The sequence below is a fragment of the Marmota monax genome, unplaced genomic scaffold, assembly GCF_021218885.2.
Source record: "Marmota monax isolate L192 unplaced genomic scaffold, Marmota_monax_Labrador192_F-V1.1 WCK01_AAM20220418_F8-fsc00024, whole genome shotgun sequence".
NCBI lineage: Eukaryota > Metazoa > Chordata > Mammalia > Rodentia > Sciuridae > Marmota > Marmota monax.
This window is the reverse complement of record NW_026695224.1, coordinates 35,981,131-36,002,570: the sequence shown is the minus strand read 5'-3', so window position 1 is coordinate 36,002,570 and position 21,440 is coordinate 35,981,131. Positions and strand designations below refer to the sequence as shown.

The 21,440-nt window shown below is 48.6% G+C and overlaps 1 protein-coding gene across 9 annotated transcripts in view; it reads left to right on the top strand.

The window, feature by feature from the left end:
- Ankrd11 (ankyrin repeat domain containing 11) overlaps positions 1 to 21,440 on the top strand; it is a 154,001-nt gene that overhangs the window by 54,037 nt on the left and 78,524 nt on the right. For 7 of the 9 annotated variants that reach the window (XM_058575864.1, XM_046434669.2, XM_058575861.1 and 4 more), the window contains exon 2: positions 8,527 to 8,590. The exons of 1 other annotated variant lie outside the window; for it this stretch is intronic. The gene's annotated coding sequence lies outside the window, so the exon portion shown is untranslated. Of the gene's footprint in view, positions 1 to 8,526; positions 8,591 to 18,905; positions 19,702 to 21,440 lie in introns of those variants that run through there. One more of the 9 variants, XM_058575863.1, reaches the window with a different exon arrangement.

Genomic DNA, 21,440 nt, shown 5'->3' with positions numbered 1-21,440 from the left:
GAGTTTGCTGTCACCCCTCCTCTGCATCTCATCTTTGTTCCTATAGAGTCCCTGAATGTTCTTGATAAAGTATCAGCTTCTGTGGAGCCACTTCTGGGAACTAGAGGCTTTCAGTAAATGGAAAGGAGAGCTGGGAGTGGCATAAACAGGTGTTTCTCAGCCTGTACATCCACCTGCAAAGGGTGCAGGGGCTTCTTCCTCTATGATGGCGGAAGCAGGACAGAGGGCAGAATGCAGGTAGAGCTGATGAAGGTGAGCCCCAGATAGGAATTGTGAAGATGACACACAGGAACAAGCTCACCTTCTTGGCCAGAGGAAGGCTCCTACCTGTTGGGTGGAGCCTTGATCAAAGAGAGAGAGGTGCTGTGCTGCAGTCGTGGTCAGACTCAATATCGGGTGGGCCGCAGAGTGCAGTTCCTGTCCTTCTCCAAGCATGCTTTTAGGAAAGGAAAAGCTCAGCAGTTGGAGTCTGAGCAGAGGCTCTCTTGCCCTGCACTTCTGTTCTGTGTCCACAGTGGGTGCTTCTTCCTTCCTTGCTTACTCCACATGGACAGTGTGTCCATCACACCTCAGATGTTAGGGTATACAAATTACTGCCCAGGGCTCACGGTCTAAATGAAAAGAATATTTCACCTATAGAGGCAGGGATGTGTTTTCCTTTTGGGGGGGTGGGGCTGCTGGGGATTGAACCCAGGGGTGCTTTACCCCTGAGCAACATCCTGAGTCCATTTAAAATTTTTATAAAATTTGAGACAGGGTCTCACCAAGTTACCCAGGCTGGTCTTGAATTTTGTGATCTTCCTGCCTCAGCCTCCTGAGTTGCTGGGATTACAAGTGCACACTGCTGTGACTTGTGATAGGGATGTATTTTTAAAAGAAAGAATGTTATGTTGGATATGGAAAGTGGTTTTAGGGTTTTATAGATTAAAAGTCTGAGAACTCAGGGGCACTCAACCACTGAACCACATCCCCAACCTTGTTTTGTATTTTATTTAGAGACAGGATCTCATGGAGTTGCTTAGCACCTCACTTTTGCTAGGACTGGCTTTGAGCTTGACCTCCTGCCTCAGTCTCCAGAGCTGCTGGGATTACAGGTGTGCTCTGAACTCCAGAGATAACAATTAAAAAAAAAATTTGGAAAAAAATCTCGCATTACAGGAGTACTAGTTATACCAACTATCTTCCTCCTCCACTCTCAAAACAGGCTGAAGAAACTTAGGGTTCTATAAGGTGTAGAATATGATCTGTTCAAGGGCAAGCGTTTAAAATCCCCTGCAAGCTCTAGGATTACTTGTTAAGTTTGGGGGATGAAGAGGAAGTTGGGCTTTGTTTTCTTTTTTTTCTTCTTGCAGGTGGACACAATATTTTGTTTATTTTTATGTGGTGCTGAGGATCAAACCCAGTGCCTTACATTTGCTAGGCAAGTTCTCTACCACTGATCCACAACCCCAGCCTGTAGTTGGGCTTTTGATAGGGATCATGTTGAGACCAATAGATCACCTGGGCAAGTGTTGCTATTTTTACCACAGATGTGAGGATTTCCCCCATTTATGTAGATCCTTAATTTCTTTTGTCAATATTTGTAGTTTCTAATGTACAAGTCTTAGATCTCTTGAGTTCAATTCATTGCTAAATATTTTATTTTTTGAAGCTATTATAAACAATTGTTTTTTAAGGTTTCCTTTCAGATTGCTCACTGCTGGTGTTTGCTGGTATATGGTCATGCAGCCTTGCTGAACTTGTTTATGAACATGTACTGTGCGTGCGCGCACGCACACACACCTACACGCTCTTAAATGATCCTGCTTTTGGTCTGTCCCCTTGATGGTGCTTTTGGTCTCTCAGGGTGCTCCCTGCTGTGGGTTGCTACACTGCCTCCCCACCCCCCCTCATCATTAGGTATTGAACCCAGGGCCTTGTGCATGCAAGGCGAGTACTCTACCAACTGAACTACATCCCCAGCCCTTACACTCACTGCCTCATACCACCCTTCTTGATCTATCTTGATATGCCCCGACCCCACCTCGCCCTGGGGTCGGGTGTAAAACACTTGCAAGAACTCTGTGAGCAAAGTTTTGGCACGAACACAGTATTTTTGTGGAGCTGCATCTGATTCTGAGGTTCCTACTTAGCAAAAGTCAGACTGGTACTCTCCTGCAGCCTGTCCTATGCATATTGTTCATTTTGTAGGAATAAGACAGAAAGGTGCTGTGAGAGGTTGAGAATAATATGCATTTGGAGTAAGACAGCCACATCACTCATTGTGGGTGTCATGGGTATTTCCAGCATCCCTGACTCTGATCATAAAATAGTGAGGGTGACTGAACTCCAGAGACAACATATGCATGTTTTCTTTTGAGTTTTCTGATTATTTCCTTAGTCTGTTCTTTGTTGCTATAAGAGAATACCAGACCCAGGGTGATTTTATAAAGGAGACAGGTTTGTTTTGGCCCACAATTTTGGAAACCCAAGAGCATAGCATCAGCATCTGCCTGGCTTTAGATGAAAGCCTAATACTGCTCATGCTTGGAGGGAAAGAGGAAGTGCAGCAGAATGTGTGTGGAAGAGGAGAGGGGTCAGATTCCTGGTCAGATTCCCCAACACCTCCTGCCCGGCTGCCCTTCTTAGCAGTGCCACATGTATGAATTCTGGTGGGGACAATATGTGTAGTGTGTCAAGGTGGGTTCTGTGGCTTTCCGAGAGCCAGAGGTAGATCGGTAGTGTTCTCCTGGTGTAGCCTTCTGAAAAGGCAGGTTTATGTTTTGAGTTGTGTCTGAATAGGGGGGGGGGACGCTGACCCACACCCCTGTCCAATGTGGTGTTTGAAAGGTCTGAGGGAGGTGGCAGCCTGCTGTACAGGAGCATTGGCGGAGCTGTGGTTCCCCAGCTGATACTGTTACTGCTGGTCCAGGGCCTGTGGAACACCTCCTGGGTGAGCTGGGGCTGTGCTCGCACTTCTTTGGCTGAAGTATGTTTTAAGGCATTTCCCAACTTCTGGCCTGCAGTTTCCCTTTTTGTTTTTCTTTACAGCTGCATACCTGTTCATGTCTTGAGTTTAGTGAGGACCAGGAGGTTCTGTGACTGCTCTGGAGTTGGTGTGGGGGGCAGGGCAGTTGGGCTGGGTGGTGTCCTCTGCCCTCTTGCTGCACTTGTTCCATGGAGGCTATAAAGAGAAGTGTGTTGAAACACTAACCCGGCCTTGCTCATCCTCCTGAATGGAAAGCATATTGGCATGGGAGCTAGGTGTATGGGAGCTCCGTTGCCTTAATTCCCTGCCTTGTCTCATTTATGCTAAGTCAAAGGAAACAGTAACGGATGACACCCAGTCCTTTAAAAAGTGGGTGGAGGGAGAGGCCTGCTTTCCTGGAAGAAGGCAGGGCTGCCTGAGGCCTGGCAGGGTGCAGGTGTGCTCCTGCAGCACTGTAGGGAATGCCTGAGGACCTCACAGTGGACCCCTGGTCTCCTCTGTGAGCCAGCTTGGGGAGCAGCAGGAACTTGCCTGTTTTATAGGGAGGGTGATAGGAGCACGTGATCAGAGCCAGCTGGGTTTGTGTGGGCTACTCAGGTTCCCCATACTCCCAGGGCTTTAGTCTTCTCTGCAGGGCGGGGGGAGGGGATGGGGGAATATGTAGATACCTACCTGGTGGGGTTCCTGTGGAGACTAATAAAGTCAGTTAATTATGGGTAAAACCAAACCATATGAGATCACCAGCATTGAAATCTTTTTTTTTTTTTTTTAAATACAATAAGCACATACTGTGCTGTGGGAGTAGTGATTCAGGGAGTCCTGATTCATTTCTCCTGATGGCTGCACTCTGCAAAACTGTGGTATGTCGCAGCCCAGATGTTGATATGGAGAGTGTCCATCAGACTGGTTCAGATGTGTGAGAACGCATGTGTATGCCATGCTGCAGTGTCATTGTGTCACACAGAAACGTCATATACCTGGAATCCTGGAAATGTAACTTTTTAGGATTGCCAAGGTAGGATTACAGCAGTCCCTCTCTGCTGGGTGATTCTGCCCTATGGGGGACCTGGGATATAGGCTGGAGACACTGTTGATGGTCATGGCATCATGTGGGCCCTCTTGGCTCTGGCCCCAAATGTCTGAGGCCCTAGATTGAGAAGCGTTACAGTGGAGGCACCTCTGAGCTCCAGATTGAGCTCAGTTCGCCTGAGAGCACCCAGATCTGTTGCCTTTTCCTTTGTCCCACCTTTTATTTGCCAAGCAGAGTATGGTGTGAGGGTAGCTCACTCCTTTACCTCTTCCCTGACGGGGCCCTGGGCCAACCTGCTTCGCACTCTCCTGCACAGGGCACTGGCCTTGAGTGGCCAAGTGTCCTGGAGTCGGCTCTGAGCACTTTGCTGCTCTGATCCTGTGAGTGTCAGGGCCTCCTTTGCTGGCGCCTGTCACCCCATGCCTCAGGCAGTCCATCATGTCTGACCCCTCTCTGTGTCTGAGCTTGCTGAAGATGCCTGTGTCAACAGGTAGCTTCGGTCCCTAACACCCTGTGGGAGCTGACTCCAGGGCACTTGGGGAAGAGACTTAGGAGACACTTGGTGCTTAGGCTGTTTGCATGTGACACCACCTGGAACCCACTCAGAACTCAGGGTTAATGGTCTGTGCTGGTTCAGCCAGGCAGTGTTCCCTGTACTGAGCATCCACAGCTGGCGGAAAGTTTGGGTGTGAACTCACCAGCCCAATTCATACTAAAAAGTGTTGTGATGCTGCATGAGATTGTGACAGAGCCTAGCATGGTGGCACAGCCCTGTCATCCCAGCTGCCTGGGAGGCTGAGGCAAAAGGAGCTCAAGTTTGAAGTCAGCCTGGGCAAATTGGCAAGACCCTGTCTCAAAAATAAAATAATGTGGGGGGGAACACTGGGGGAAAAAATAAAAACAGTTGTGTCTGTCAGTGTTTAGAGACCTGTGGGGCAAGGCTGGGCAGTAGGACCAGTCTTCACTAATTTGGGCTCCTTGTGTAGAGGAAAGTGGAAAAGCAGAAGAGGGAGGCAGGTGCCTTGATCACTGTCCAGTGCTTTCAGAGCCAGAGAGCAATGTGTTGATCTGAAAGACCCTGTGCAGGCCAGCTGAAGATGTCTGGGTCTCTTGGTGTGGATTGAAACCAAATTCCTGTGGGTAACTATACTGCTCATCTTATGCTGAGCAGAAATTGTGGTCAGCAGTTAGTGGTCTTTGATTAGTAAACATGGACATGAACTGAATAGTGGTGAAAGTAGTTGTATGGATAAAAATCTATGTCTTGGGGCTGCAGTGGGGGAGAAAAGGGAGAGGTGGTGAGAGCATTAGTTAGTTCTCCAGGACTTCTTTACCCCTGAAGAGCAATTGAGCCTGCCAGGCCTCTTCCAGGGCTGTGATTCCATGTCACAGGGTGGGTGGCCTGTGCTCACCATCATGGCCTGGAGCACTGAAGCAGCATTCCCTCAGGCAGCAGAGAGAGGAGAGCTGGTTTCTAACATCAGTTATGCAGAAGCATAATAAGGTCGGTCAGCTTGAGTGTCACTTTAAAAAAAAAAAAATATATATATATATATATATATATATAGAGAGAGAGAGAGAGAGAGAGAGAGAGAGAGAGAGATGTTGACGGACTATCTATCTATCTATCTATATGGGGGTTGCTGAGGATCAAACCCAGTGCCTCACACATGCTACGCAAGTGCTCTACCATGGGAGCCACAAACCCAGCCCAAATGTCACATATTTTTTTGGCATATTTTTAAAAGTTTTTCTCCACCCCTGACTTGGTACAAAATCCATTAAAGGAATTGATGAGATATGGTAGACAGAAAGTTAGATTTAGAATCTTGGATTGTTCCACTCTTTGAGATAACCACCATTCAGTTTAAAGATGTCTCCTGGCTTTTTTCAGGAATCTGTGACATTCTCCTGCACATGTAGCATTTGGCAAACTGGTCACTGGTCTCCACAGGAAGGTTGAAAAGCTTAGCTACACACTTGCTGCTTCTCACGGAAACCAGAGTTGTGGTGATTGGAAGCTGCTTATTCATGTCTGTGTTACTAGCTCTTGAGGTTAGAGCAGCTTTGAGAAATTCTGCACCAGTTGTGAGGACAGAACAACTCTCTGCACGCCCTGCAGAGTAGGTATTCTGTTGAGGCCAGCCCCTCTTGCCTGTGGGTTTCCTGCTAATTGAGTTGGATGGGAACCCAGCCTGTAGGTCTCCCTTCTGGCCTCCTGCTGCCCCGTTTGTGCTGGTTGGTTTTATTCTTGAAGTTCTCAGAGCTTTCTGGGCAGATTATTCAGGTTTTTAAAAAGATATTTTTGTAGTTGTAGATGGACTGCATGCCTTTGTTTATTTTTGTATATAGTGTTAAGGATCAAACCTGGTGCCTCACACCTGCTAGGCAAGCACTCTGCCACTGTGCCAAAGCCCAGATTATGCAGTTTTTGGTTAATCAGTTTTCTTCATGATTTTTCTAAAGTTGCCAGTGGCCCTTTATTTAATTAATTTATTTATATATTTATATGTGGTGCTGAGGATCGAACCCAGTGCCTCCACACATGCTAGGCAAGCACTCTACCACTGAGCCACAACCCCAGCCCCTAAAACAATATGCTACTTAAATTTAAAATTAGCTTTAAAAAGCATTCTTATTGGCAATGTTAGTGTGTTCATCATATGCCAAGACTACAGTAGTTACTTGATTTATTAGGTTTGGAAATTTTGAAACCTGGGCTAGGATTGTGGCTCAGCGGTAGAGCATGGGCGGGACCCAGGTTCGATCCTCAGCACCACATAAAGATAAAGGCATTGTGTTGTATCCATCTACACCTAAAAAATAAATATTAAAAAATTTTTTTGGAAACCCTTTTGAAATCTGGTGTAGCTATTATGCAAGATGTACATAGTGTCATTTGATCTTTTTTGATATAAGACTTTGGGTTTACCTTTAAATTTGTACATTTTGATGCAGAAACGTTTGGTGAATGAAAATAAGTTTAATTGTCTGTGTACTTTTAAAATTTCTAGTTTTAAATAGTAGAAATAAATCACAAGGTGTGATTACTTGCAGAGTAATCACAGGAACCTGTGTGGCTGTTGCTTCCTGTTGCCCCTCTTTGTGGTCAGTGGGGGGGATTGAGGGCAGCAGCCTCTGGCCTCTGATGAAGCTGTGGGTGTGTCCTGGAGCTGCAGGGCTGTGGGGGTGCAGGTGTGCAGCCAGCTCCTGCCAGCTCCCTTGGCTTCTGGGGCTCCTTCCTACCTCTGAAGGAACCTTGTTTTGAATCTTCCAACGAAGTCTTAATGTAAATATTGTTTCCCGAGCTTTTGAAAGATAAAAGTACAGCCAGCCTTCTGGATCTTGGTTCAGCATCTGTGAAACCAACCAGTCAAATTGAAAATATTCAGGGAAAGAACAGCCCCCCTGCTGAACACGTGTAGGCCTTTGTTTGGTCTCTTAGTCCCTAAACAAACAGTGTAACAGCTGATTACATAGCACTTACTTTATATTAGGTGTCACAAGTGACATAGAGATGCTTTCAAGCACATGGAAGGGTGTGTGTGAGTACTACTGGATTTCATGTAAGGGCTCTAGCATCCTGGGTTCTCATTTCGCTGGGGATTCTAGACCAGCCTCCCACTATCCCAAGGAATAACTACCTGGGATTGTCCTCTGGGACCTGATTTTTTTCTTTATCATTAACAGTGTTTGAGATTGTGCACTGCTGATCTGTGTCTGTAGCTACAGCTTAATGATAAAGATGTTACTCATACCTGGGTGGCTGGAGTGCAGAGGGGTCCTGCATTCCACATGGGTCTCTCCCTGGTAGATTTTGCCCTGTGAGTGGCAGGCTTTGACTGAATGGCCTCTGTCAGCGATGTGCTTATCCACCAGAGAGGCCCCTGCTGGTGTATTCCCACCCGAGGCCTCACCTTTCTTTCCAGCTGTGACATGCAGGCACTCGAGGATTCACCATCTTTTTTCTCTCTTGTACTGGGGTGTGGGAGGGTGTTAGAATTGCATTTCTGACTTGGAATCATGCAGGGGACCTTTGGACTGAATTATGGTCTTGACTTTTTGAGAATGGATCCCTAGGCAGATTAAGGAGTGGAGGGCAATGGGGTGGCCTCCATCAGGATTGGCTCTGGAGGGACCCCAGTGGGGCGTGGAGATGCTCAGGTGGGAGGTGGGTGTCCGGAGGAGTGGGGATGGAGGGGTATGTGACAGGAAGTCTGTTGAGCTCCATCCAAGCCTGTGGGTGGAAAGCCTGGGACACCTTTCCTCAGCAGGGACTATGAGCCCAGCCTTTGCATGCCTCTGGTATCCTTCCCTTGGCCTGGTCAGCAGGGCCTTGTTTTCAGAGAGCACTGAGTGCACAGTGCCCTGGGGCAGCCAGGGTGTGAGGCCTTCACAACCCAGAGCCGCCCAGCACCATCTCAGCAGCCTTCTGCAGGCCAGTGTGGATGGTCCAAGTGGGGACATACCAGTAAAAGGAGCCATAGTGACCTCAGTGTTGATGGGATCTGATTTGCTCTTGTTTCAGAGTACACAGCCCTGCTGGAGTTGATTGCAGTCCTCAGCAACGCTGATTCTCCACCATGGAATCGGTGAGTCTGCTGTGTTCCCTGGTCATCGGTGTGGTAGACCTTGGTTTGTAAAAAGGAGGAGCACAATACAAAGTCTCCCTGCAGCCTTCTTGGGCTCCATGGGGTATTGTTCAGTGTTCTGGTGGTTCAGAATGGCAGTCCCAGGTTTCCTGGGGTCAGTGAGTAGCACCCCTGGAGTCACAATCAGAAGAATGGGGCTGAAAGATCAAACAAGTCAGTAGCCTTGTTTGCAAAAGAAGCTAATTCTTCTACACTTCCTTTATCATATCTTGCCATCCCCAGAGAGTCTGGAGAACCAGTTGTTGCTGTATTACTGTAGTACTTTGCAGGTTGCATTAGTTGTTCACGTGAGGAATAGCTTGGGAGGGAGCAGACAGGCTGTGTTCTGGCTGCCCTGTGCTGCTGGACAGCGCTGTAGCCACTGGGTGTTCCTAGCAGTTGGAGGTTAGGCCATAGGGAGGTTAGGGTGTAGGCCAGTTCACCCTGACACCTGGTAGTGACAGGCACATCTGTCTCCATGGAGGCCCACTTTGCCTGGGGTCTGACTCCAGGACAAGGTCCTCCTTGGGCAGCTGTGGTGAGGTGACAGATTACTTACCTTCTCTAATGGCTGGGTTGGTGGTTGGAAAGAAGATGCATGGCTTGCTTTGGCTTTTCATTGCCTTGCCAGGGATCTGCTCCTTGTTTTCAGGTTAGTAGTCCAAAAGTAGATGATTGGTTTTGTGGGGTTACTGCTAGCAGATGAGAAGGAATCCTTTCTTATTTCCTCCTGAGTGAATTTTCTTATTCTGAAGCTGTTGATCTTTGTCTCAGTCATCGTTGATCAGGCCACTTTGAAATGGACCCTGCAAGTCTCTTGATTCTTGACAGAAGTGTTTGGGGTGATACTTGATGCTAGAGAGCAGTTGGGAGGAGTTGCCTCAGTGTGGGGGTGTCCGCGGTGAGGGGGGAAGCTTTTTTACCTGGCCTGAAAAGGAGGAGGGTGGTGTCTGGGAACCCAGTCACCCTCACCTGAGCCACATCTGTGTCTGCAAAGTAGATCTTAACGAATAATGAGAAAAAGCAAATGCTGTTAATCTTAGTGTGAATTTTTGATTATTAATAAGTATTAAGTGAGTCAAACTCATCCTGTATCAGGACTGCTGGCAGAATCCGGGATTGGCCTACTTGGTCTACACTGGGTGGATAGTGAGTGTGATGGTGTGACATGGGGACTTCAAGGCACTCAGTGCCATCTGTCAGGTTTGTGAGCTGTAAATATTTAGTTGGGTTGATTATAACCCTTTTTGGTCTGAGTGTTTGGATGGAGTAAAGATGCACATACTGCCAAGGAGGGAGTCCTGCCTCGCTGCACAGCAGTCAGGCCTTCGATGGACATCTCTCGAGGCCTGCCGCCCATGATCTTTCCTATCATGAAAATGCAGGGTTTTTAAAAGACCCCAATTTAAAAATTCTCTAGTAATCTTTGGGTTCTTGCTAACATTTGTTGCATTCACTGTGTTCATTTTGACCCTTAAGGTAGAGGGTGAGTGGCTTAGATGAGATGTAAGGTTGTAGGTCTTGAAGGGTCTGATGTGGTGTGACCTGGGTCGTCTGTGTGGACTCTGCAGTGTTCCTGCCTGAGCTATTCCCAGGTCAACTGTGGTGGTCCAGCTGCAGGACCGGGCTATTCTTTGACCATGGGCATACCAGTTCAGTCCTCTGTGTCTCAGTTTGCTGACCATGAAACACCTAGCTAATTTGTTATGAGAATATACGAGCTTTAGCATCCTTAGAGCTAATATCTTCGAGCATAGAACTCTGGTTTGGGCTGATTGCTGCTGCAGTTCTCACTCTCTTAGCAGGGTAGAAGGCCCAAGTGTTTCCAGGGAAGTGATGAGGTTGAAGTAGCCCTTGGTGGGTGTATCTTAGCAGGGAGAGCCAGTGGGCTGAACTCTAGACGGAAGGTTGCCCAGCACTGACCTGAGTCACAAAGGGTGCAAAAATTATGCTGAAGTGAAGTGGGCATTTAGAATAATATTTTCAAAAATATTTTTGTGTTTAAAGTGATGTGTCAGGATAATAAAGGCAGTGTTGTTTATGTGGAAGGAAGCTTAGATATCATCTTGTATGTTTTTGATCGAACACCTCTAATTAAAATAGAAGCGTGGGGCTGGGATGGAGCTCAGTTAGAGTCTGCTTTCCGTGTACAAACACCTGGGTGCTGCTTCAGTGCGCTCTCCCCCCCCACACACACACAGAAAGAAGCTTTTCGATTTGCTGAAATGTTGAATTTGTAAGACATGCTGAAGAAGGGCGTGTGTAGCTAGGTCCCAGAGTCCTGAAAGGTTCAGTCTTTGAACAGGCTGGGTGCTCACTGTAGAGAGCAAGTCTCCCTGGCAGCAGAGCCAAGGCCCCTGTGCTTGTAGTTCATTCTGATGACACTGGTGGTCCCTGCCTGGGCAAGGCTGGAGGTGGGGAGGGGCAGCAGTGCTGTTCTGGGGACTCTGTCTCTCCACCTGGGATTGAGAGCAGGAGGAGAAGCTGTGCTTCCTGCTCCACTGGAATGGCTGTTTCCCTCTGACCCTGATGCCCAAGCACACTAGCCAGCTATCAGGTGCTGGTCACTGGCATGGGGGCAGACGACATACTGTAGTACTGGATTGCAATTGCAGCATGTGAGGGATTTTTAGGTCTTAATGCTCACCTACCTCCTTGTTTAACATAAGTGTCTCTTGGGATTTCAAAATAGGTGATAAAGTACACTGTGCTTCATCATAAGGAAACATATGAACTAATTTTTCCAACATAAATTACTGTGCTCTTTCGAATGTTCAGTTTTTATTGCAGTTTAGGCTTCCGAGGCATTTTGGGTGCCTAGGTTCCCTTAAACTACATAGAGCCTAGGTAATGCTAGATGTCACCAGATTAGACTTGTTCATGTCAAAATGTGTTGGTTTCCCCAGGCATGTTCCCTCTTCCCCAGAGGCCTCTGGTACTTGGGCACTCTCCTTCAGTGTCCTTGGCTGCTAGGAGTTGAGAGTGGGAGGGTCTGCAGGCGGGAGACTGCAAGCACTGTGGGTTCTGGCTGACAATGGTCTTTGCTCTGACTGATTCTCTCAGGCTGGCCTTGAACTTGACATCCTCTGAGTCGCTGGGATGACACCACGCCTGACTCTTCCATGTCTTTTTATGGCCTCACAGCTTGTTTCCTGTTAGGCCTAATGATAGTCCATGTCTGGATGTGCCCTATCCTGTTGCAGGATATCTTGGGTAACTGGTGAGGGCCTCTTTGGTCTTCCCTGATGGAGATGTGAACAGTGAATAAAACCATACTCCCCTCAGAATGGAACTGTGATCCTTGTGTGAACTGCCTTGGAGAGAGAGTGTTCCTCCCACCCCAAATCTGCCCAGGAAGCACTTGGGATCCTCATCCAGAGACCATTTATCACAAAAGCTCTCTGTGTGTAAAGCATCGTTAAACACTGTAGACTTGCTGGGTGTTGGAGGTGGATGTGTCTCCGAGAGAGGGTGTGCGTCCCTGTACATGGGGGTGCCCAGCCAGCTGAGGGCTTTGTGTAGCTGCCTCCTGCCTACTTAGGCCCGCCTTGCTTGTGCCACTTGCATGCTCTCTGAACTGAGGCTGGTAATGCCCAGCCCAGCTTAGAACACCAGACACTGTTTGTTACATTCTGTGTTTCATGGCCCTTTTTGGTCACTTTTGATGTGATTGCTCACAGTCCTGGGTTGTGGCCCAAGACTCCTGTTTTGATTAGTGTGAAGAGCTCACCAGGGCAAGGGCTCCTATCTGGTCTATTGGCCAGCTGGGGGGCCTGGGAGCAGGCTGGCCCTCTCTGGGCCACCACCCGCTCCAGATTCCAGCTCCTCATCTGTGATGAGGTGAAGGGTAGGCTGGTAAGGGCCTGCAGAGGGATGTGGGAAGGTGTCAGAGGCGTTCTTACTGTGACACAGGTGGTCCAAATGTGCCTCACTAAGGCACACTATGCTTTTATGCGGGGGGTTAGTGGGGCACCTGTCCACAGAGGGCATCTGTCCACCTTTGGTCCTTCTGTCCTCTGTGCCACTGACTGGAATAAAAGGTGCTGGCAGCCAGATGGCTGCTGCCTTTTGAGGGAGGAACTTAGATTTCCTTTATGAACATTTTCCCTCTCTCCTCATACAGCCACTGGCATTTACTGTGGAATCTGAGGCATTGGACACACTGAGGGTCTTGTCATAAGTGAGGTCCAGTTGCTGCATGCTTTAGTCTCACATCCTTGGTTCCTAGGCCACAGGGTCTCAAGACCTCTTTATATGTTACACATGGAGGATCTCAGAGGACATTTGGTTATGAAAGTGTGTCTGTCATGGTTGTCAAGCTGCCCCTGGAAGATTTGTAGAATACTTAGATAGTAATTCCATTTTAAAACAGGGTTAATAACCCCATTGAACATTATTATAAGTAGTTAAAATTAACTGTTTCCAGCCTGTACTTCAGTGATTAGGGAGACTAAGGTAGAAGGATTGCACATTCAAGCCAGCCTCATAAACTTAGATTCTATCCCAAAGTTTTCAAAAATCATGTAGCTCAGTGGTATAGTGCTTGCCTATCATGTACAAGGCCCTTGGCAGCTTAGTCAATAATACTGCCAAAAATAAATTCATACATAAGTAAGTAAAAACAAAAATAATTATATTGAAAAACCAAAAAGTTAGTGATTAGAGGGCCATTGTTTAAAACAAATCCTGTCAACATGTGGCTCTATAGAAGATGGCTGCATTCTCCCATCATCTTCTGTATTTGAGTCTGTTGCAGTGAGTTTTGTTTGAAGTGCACAAATGAAATATCTAGCTGGAAAATGGAAGAGTATTTTAATAGTTTTGAAGATCTTCTCTGATCCTCAGCACTGATCCACCAGCACTGTGCAAGTGTCCATGCTGTGCTTGCACCTCAGGTTCCCTGCACCAAGCCAGGGTCTTCCCCAGGTGTGATGCCACACCTGTGTAGGTTGCGGTTGCCGGGAAGCAGGTGTGTGAGCAGACCCGTGTCTCCAGATGTTGATGTGCTTTGTGTTGCCAAGCCAGAAAACCACTCTCAAAGGCCTGAGTCATCTGAAGCTGCTGCTTACAGTGTAGAGATCCACACACTGTTCTTCGACTAAAACTTGGACTTTGGCACTGGCCAGCTTGGCCCCATGTCTTCCTTATTCACTTCCCAGGAGTGCCCATGCCTGACTACTGGAGTTTGGACACCAGCCACTTTGATATGGAAATGATGTTTCCCCAGCAAAGAGCACCTGCTGTGCCTCTGGTGCAGATATGGCTTGTGTACATACTCCATGCACTGGGCAAGGCAGGCACGAGAAGTGGATGGAAGCCTTGGAATTTGATGCATTCAGAAGTCACTGCTTCCTTAGAGAGTGTCTTATGGGAATGGGGCCATTGAAAGGGGCAGGGCATCCCATTGAAAGGCAGTGTCATTGTGATGATGGTTTCAAACTCATGGATTTCCTGAAAGAGCTGTCTGCATGAGAACCACAGCTGAGGGATTCAAGTTGGCTAAATGCTTACTGGAAGCTTTTAAAAAACTTTGCACCCTTAGATGCATGTGTTTGTATCTGTTTCCCCTCACACCTCTCTATACATATGCATGCAAATTTGTGTGCAGTTTTTAGAGGACTCCCAATTGGGTAGTCCGCTTCTAGAATTCCCATGGAATGGAGCCATTCCTGTTAGAGTGTGGCTGTGGCCAGACTGAAGGAACATAGCCTCAGCTGTGCTGGCACCAGAGCTGCTGCTTCTCTTTGATCTTGTGGTTTGCTGCATACCAGGAACAGGCGGTCTGGTCCCTGTGGTGCAGGATGGATTTCTTACGCAACAGCCTGGAGCTAGAAGTGGCCCACCCAGCTCACTCTTAAGTATGTGTTGTTCTTACTGCAGGTGGCCTCAAGGTGGTGACTTGGGTGGTATTGCCTTCTGTTGGCCTACTCTAATCTGGTCCTGTGGTTCATTCAACCTGGTGGCTTGCTTTAGTGACCTGTCTTGGTTTCACCAAATTTGGCTGATCTTTTAAGATGATCTTGATTTTAGTGACTTAAAATGTAATGTCATGCATTTCCTGATGTGGAGATCCTTTGCAGTTGGCACCTTCTCTGAACCCAGGGCTGAACAGTCTTGGAGAAGTTCTTGTCTCTGGGTTGACTGAGAGGCCACCTCACAGGAACCTCTTGGCTTTAACTTGGACCAAGGACTTCCTGCATCTGATTTGTAAGGCAATTCATTGTGGGCAGATTGGCCAGGCATGTAAGCTCCTTTTCAAAAAAAGAGCACCCCCACATGTGGATTTGGTCTTTTCTGGTGGGAGAGGCAGAAGAGATGGGCTCTTCTTAAACCTTGGGTTCCTGAGGTTGGTGTGGCAGGTACCGGGGAACCTGGCACGTGTCTCCCACGCAGGCAAGCTCAGTGAGGGGTTGCAATCCCAGGGGTGTACCCGTGTCCAGGGAGACCGAGGCTGAGACCTCCTGCCATGCCCTTGGGCCCTTTGGTTCACCGCACAGTTAGGTGGTGCTTGTTACCCACAAAGTGGCCTGTAGGAGTTCGCTTGTGTGAGGGCTACAGAGGGTGCAATCTCTGATGGGTCCAGAGGTGGCACAGAGCTTTCCTGTGCATCCTTAAGGTGGCTGGCATCAAGCAGTCAAAACCTGTGGTTCAGGAACCTTCCTTTGTGTAAGACGCTGCTTATGCTCCTTAATTGTTGTCACTCTCAGAATCAAGTCAGTCTTCATCATAAGAACTTGGTGATTTGGGGAGCACATATCTTTTGATACCACTCATGCAGATCAGAATGTTAGCTCATGAACTGACCTGCTTCCTTCTGCTCTACATATTTGGCATTTCTCATGTGCAGGGTGCATATGCAGCCCTGCTGGGTTCTAGAGTGAAAATGCTGGGCCTCCTTGGGCTGCTGCTTCTGCTCTGATCCTTGGAGGTCCCCTGGGGTGGGCACAAGTTCTCCACTTAAGAAGCACTGAAGCTGATGTGTGTAGGAACTCCCCTGTCCTCAGGGCATGCTTGTGCCTGAGGCTGAAGTATCAGGGGGAACACCACACAGGTGATGGGGGCTGGCATCCTGCCTCCCAGGTACTTCTGCTATAGCAGGATGGTAGGATAGTGGGCCAAGGTTCCTGTGGGAGGGAGTGTGGGGGAGGATGGGAGGACCTGGGCTTGCCTGAGGTTCCACCTAGGGGTAGGAGACAGGCAGGGCCTGGCTCAAGCTACCTCTTAACTGCCTTCAGAGGCAGGGGAGTGGGGGCGGGGGTGGGGCTGGACACAGACCCTTGTCAAGGGCAACCCTGCTAGACCTTGGGTCTGGCCCTGCCCACTTTGTGACCCAGGACACAAGTTTTGTTGACTAGATTAAGGCATTAACTCATCTGTGTTCTAATGTAGTCAGAGAAAAGCAGCCCTGGGATTCTGCTCTTGGAATTTGCTTGTTGAGGTACAGCTTCTGAGTCTGTGGAAAGAGGGCAGTGTGAGCCAGGTCAGGCCAGCTGCTGACTGCCACAGCTGGAGCCCCAGCCCCTGGCCACAGATTTGGTTCTGACCTGAAGGCTGTTCAGAGAGTAGAGACTTGGTGGCAGAGTGCTTTAAAAAAAAAAAAACCAAAACATTTTTTTACACCTTTATTTTATTTATTCATTTTTATGTGGTGCACATGCTAGGCAAGCGCTCTACCACTGAGTCACAACCACAGCCTTAGTGGCATATCTCTTAATTAGTACAAGGGAGGCCCTGTGTTCCTCCCCAGCACGCAGGCAGGCAGACAGCCTCCCTGGAGCTTCCTGGCTCCCTTCACCTTGCAAGTGGACAGGAGACCAATGCCAGCTCCTTATTTCCACTTATTACTCACTGATGAAAATAGAAGAAAACATGAAAAGGGTGGAGGGTGGCCTAAAACCTTACCCAGGTATCTATTGGTTCATGCTTATTAAGCCATGGCTTATCAGCATCCTTTAGACTGGGCCACCAGTGCCATCCCCGAGGCTGCCTGAGGTGGGGGTTGTGCTCCCTGCACACTCGTGCTTGCCTGAGGTCAGCTGCCTATGGCTACCTGCCTTGGTGGTGCAGCAGCTGCTCCACCTTCCCTCTGGCTAGTTTTGGTATGCCGCATCTCTTTCCGTGTTTTGCAGTTTGAGTGATTGTGTTTTTTTCAGGCTTTTTTTTTGTGTGTGTGTGTGTGTGGTCCCGTTGATGGAATCTAGTACCCCATATGTGCTCTACCAACTGAGCTGCACCCAGGCTCTGTGTTTCTCAGTGAGCTTCTTGCTAGCATCCTGGAGTTGGGCAGAAGAGTCCAGCCTGATGATCTTGCACTCTGCACGGACGTGCACGTCTCTGCGTGCACACTCACCTGTGTCTCACTCCCACTCAGGCAGTTGGCCTGCCCAAGCAGTGCTTTTGCTGTATTCACAGAGCTGTGTGAGCACTCTCCACGACAGTGCTCTGCGGCTTTGTGCTTTTATTGCTTCCAAAGGAAACCTGTTGTCACCTTGTCCTTGTTCTTTTCTGCCTGTTTTCTCCCGTCTGTCTGCAGTGAAGTTTCCTTTTGATGCCAGCAGTGCACCAGGGTGTGGTTTTCTTCAGAGCATGGGTCCTTTAGTTTGTAGTCTTCATCAAAATATGAAAGCTTTTGTGCCTTTTTAATTTCCCAATGTTTTTCCTGTACCTCTGCCCAGGTCCTTTGGCACTCCAGCTGCATATGCTGTGTCCCATGCTCCGTGAGCCCTGCTCTCCCTGCAGTGGTGTCAGATGCACTATGTAGTTGTGATGTGTCACTTTGGTTCCAGTCTTTGTTTCAGACGTCTGTGTGGCTGCGAGTCATATCCAGTGTGCTGGTTACCTCGCACAGTGTGGCTTTCCACCCCTTGTGGTTCGTTTTGAATCTTCCCCACTCCCATGTCTCTGGCTTAAGTTTTGACTATGGAGAAGAGAATTACACAGGGTATGTGAAGTCCGAGTCTGCTGAGTTTGACATCTGTGTCAATTCTGAATTGCTTTCAGATGATTTTTCATGTTATTTTCTTAACGAGCCTGATATATTTTTTAAATGCCCTATTTATTTTAGAAAAATTTTACAGAAAAGCTGTAAAATTCAGAATTCTTGTACACCTCTCACCCAGCCTGCCTGAGTTGCTGACACCACACATGACCATGGTATGTTGGTCAAAACTCAGGTATGCACCAGTGCATTGTTGTTAATGACACTACACCCTTTTCTCAGAGTCCCTTCCTGTTTACCTGATGTCCCCTTTCTGTCACAGGATCACTTTTGGTATGCCCCATAGCATTTGGTTGCCTTGTCTCCTCCTTGTCTTCTGCATCTCTTACAGTCTGGGATGGTCTTTCTGTCCCCTTGTCTTTTGTGACTGTGACAATTTTAAGGGGCACTGGCCAGGTGTCCTGGGGAATCCTTCCCCTGGCTCTGCCTGGTATGCTCTCCCCAGGTTGGTTTGCCTCCTCACTTCAGGCCAGCTGTGTATTGCTGTAGCCCTGCATGCCCGGTGGGAGTCTGCCTGTCCTGCACAGTGGAGCCAGGGTTGTGCTTTCCCTCCTGTTTCCCAGGGGACTGTGGGTAGGGTAGGGGAGCTGCTGCTGGGAAGGAGAGGGGGGCACTGCTCTCCTGAGTGGGGGGCTTGTGTGCTGCTTTTATGTTTTGTTGAAACCCAGCAACATATGGTTCATTTTAATTAATTTAATGAATTTATGTCTCAAATTGTTGTAGTTTCTATGCCTGGTGATATTTGATCCATTGCTGATATGAATTCTACTTCTCTGTGTGTGGGTGATTTTTCATTCCTAAAGTGTCTTGAGCTTTGTTCTAGGACACGGATAGGTCATTCGAAATGTCTGGCTCCTTTCGGCTCTTGCTTTAAAGACTTCTGGAATAGGCCAGGATCTCAGTTTTGGGCTAAAAGTGCTCCTGGCTGAGACAGGGTCTTCTGGCTTTGCCATTAGATCTGCAGGTCAGGAACTGGCCAGCGAGTGACACTGGTTCACCCTTGAGTGGGGACCTTGGTGGAGTGGTTTCCAGCTGTCCTGCTGTGGGTGATGTCCTTCAGCCTGCCTTGTGGGACCTAAACATTTCCCATGGTCTGTACTTCCCCCGAGACCAGCCTGTGCAGCCCTTTGTTTTGAGCCCAGGGTGCTAGAGCACTGAGCCACGTGGACATGTACGTGCACTCCCCACCCCTTGATATCTTTTTAAAAAATATATGTTTAAAATATTTTAAATACTTTTTAAATATTTTGAGGCAGGGTCTTATAAAGTTGCCTAGACTGGGACTTGGGACTGTCCTGCCTCAGCCTGGAGTTGCTGGGATCACAGGCTGTGCCCTACACTGGCTGTTCTCTGTTTTTACCCCTCTTGTGGCTTTCGTGTGCCACCTGCATGTTTGAACTGCAGGCAGAGGCAGAAATGCCTTCCTGCTGCTTCGTGTAGACCTCTATCAGTGTTCTTCCTTTTCTTATATTCTGAACCCTGAAGAGGAGGAGGGTGTCTTTCAGGCTGTATGGGCCTGGACTGGAGCAGATGGCCACATTGGAATCAGGTGCTTGGGTCAGTTGTAGCCTGCCATCCATGCTGGTTTCTGGAGTCTTGACCATTTCCTGGTTGTGTATGATGTTAACATCAGGGTAAGGGTGCGTGGTATCCATCAATGAGTTTTGCCACATTTTACAAGCCTGAAATATTTCAAAACAAAAAAATTTGAGAAAGGAACCTAATAGATGAGCATAGTCTTCCTAGAAATGTCTTAGTGTAAGCTTAAAACCAGAAGGGCCGCCCATGTCTCCCCTCCACAGGCCCAGCCCCTGCCTTCCTGTTGTTGTGGGGCACCCGGAAGTATGGCTTGGTGTTGCTGACTCAGTGCCACACCTCAGAGTCTCCCCTGCTCTTTGCTGCTGGGCACTTTTCCTCAGCTGGGTCCTGCTGTCCTTAAAACCAAAACCGTTGTTCTAAGCCAGCGCAGCTGCCTTCTCTTCCCTCCTCCAGAGCTCCGTGTGGGCCTATGTCTCCAGCGCTTCCCTCTTGGCTTCCTGGCCCTGGCTCTCGGCAGGGCTGATACTTTACCCAGGTAGCCTCAAGGTGTTTGGTGGGCAGCAGGGCCCTGGTGGTCCTTGCCCCTGCTCCTAGGCTTATGTTGGTGGTGTGGGGAGGTGGTGATGGTGTGGGGAGGTGTCAGTGCCTTGCTGGAGCACTGGGTATAGCTCTGGTAGGAGCTGGGCTGTCTTCAGCCCCCCCTTCATGCAGATCTGCTTGAAGAACCAGCGTGCCATTTGGAAGTGCTTCTGTGGTATTGCCTTGATGGATGTTTCAGTCAAGGCTCCTGTTTCCTTTAAAATGCCTAGCCCCTTTTAAAAATGCTTGCTTTCTATACCTGCAGAGGGAAGAGGTGAGTTTACTGGATTAAGACTTGTACTTTTGCCCCTGCCTGGGGTCTTCCAGCATATGAGGCCACCAAGGCTGCTGGCAGCTCTGAGCCCCTTCTCACCAGTTGCAGTAGGCCTCCAGGGGCAGTACCACTGTCCTCCCAGCACTTGCTGGGTTCTGTGCACTTGATCATCAGCTATGGTCACTGAGGGAAGGGGCCCTTGCTGGAGTGAGATCACCCAGGGTGACCTCCTGGGATGTTGCGGTGATGTCAGAAGCCTGGTCCTGCCATAAGTCGGGAAGGCTGCATGCATCCTGAAGGAGTTGAGTGCCCGGGAAAGTACTCTTGTGATGTGTCTCCTGGGACCTGTGGCCCTGCTGTCCCCTCAGTCCCTGGAGCTTAGCAGCAGAACCTAGGTAGGCACATCCTTCTGTGGCGCACCGTTGTGACTTCCTGCTAGCAGAAATGAAGACTTTGCTGGTCTTTGCTGCTGGGCACTTTTCCTCAGCTGGGTCCTGCTGTCCTTAAAACCAAAACCGTTGTTCTAAGCCAGCGCCGCTTTAAAAGGCCACATGAGTGAAGTGTACCAACAGGCCCTCAGTTTGCTCAAGTGCCTGAATGCCCCGTGGAGCTGCTTCAAGGTCCCTTGCTGTTGGCAGTGGCCATCAGTCTTGCTTATTGGGAAAGTAGACACTTCAGACCCAGCACAGCCGCTGCCACCTGTGCCAGGAAGGGCCCTGCAGCTGGTGGCCAGTGGGCTATCCTTGCTGTGGGCGTGCTCCGGATGGAGGCAATCTAGTTGCCACCGTAGGTTTCCAGTGGAGATTGGGGAATTTCTTGGAGCCTGTTTTCAAAAAAGTTACAGCAGAGGAATATCAAGAGATTTGTTCATGAAGTATTACCTGTAGGATGGTTCTCAAACTGCATCCTATAGTTTGGCTTCTCAAACTGCACTCTGGTCTAATTAGAAAACACTGAAGAGGATAAAAGCTCACAAATAGTGTAAAACGTGTTTTGTTTGTGGCTTGTAATTGGGGATAAATCACACATTTGAAGGCAGAGTTGGAAATTGCTTTGGATGCTCTCCGCCCTGCCCTCTTCTCTCTTAAGTTGGCAATTGCTGGGAACCCAAGGCAGCTGCTCCCCAACCACGCTGGGGAGGCTGGTTCTGTGCATTAGGGAGAGAATTCTTGAGTTGCCTTTTCACTCCTCATCTTAGCCCACTTGTGCTGCTGTAAGAAATCGCCGTAGTCTGGGCAATCATGAAGAGCAGAACTGTATTCTCAGTGTTCTGCAGGCTAGAGGCCAAGATCGAGTGCCTCAGGTTTGGGTGTGCTGAGATCTGCTCAGCCGCAAGAAATCAAATGCCAGCTCTAAAGTGTGTGGGCAAGGCAGACCTTTACTTTTGGAGGAGAGCTACGACTGACCTTGGCTACTAGCAA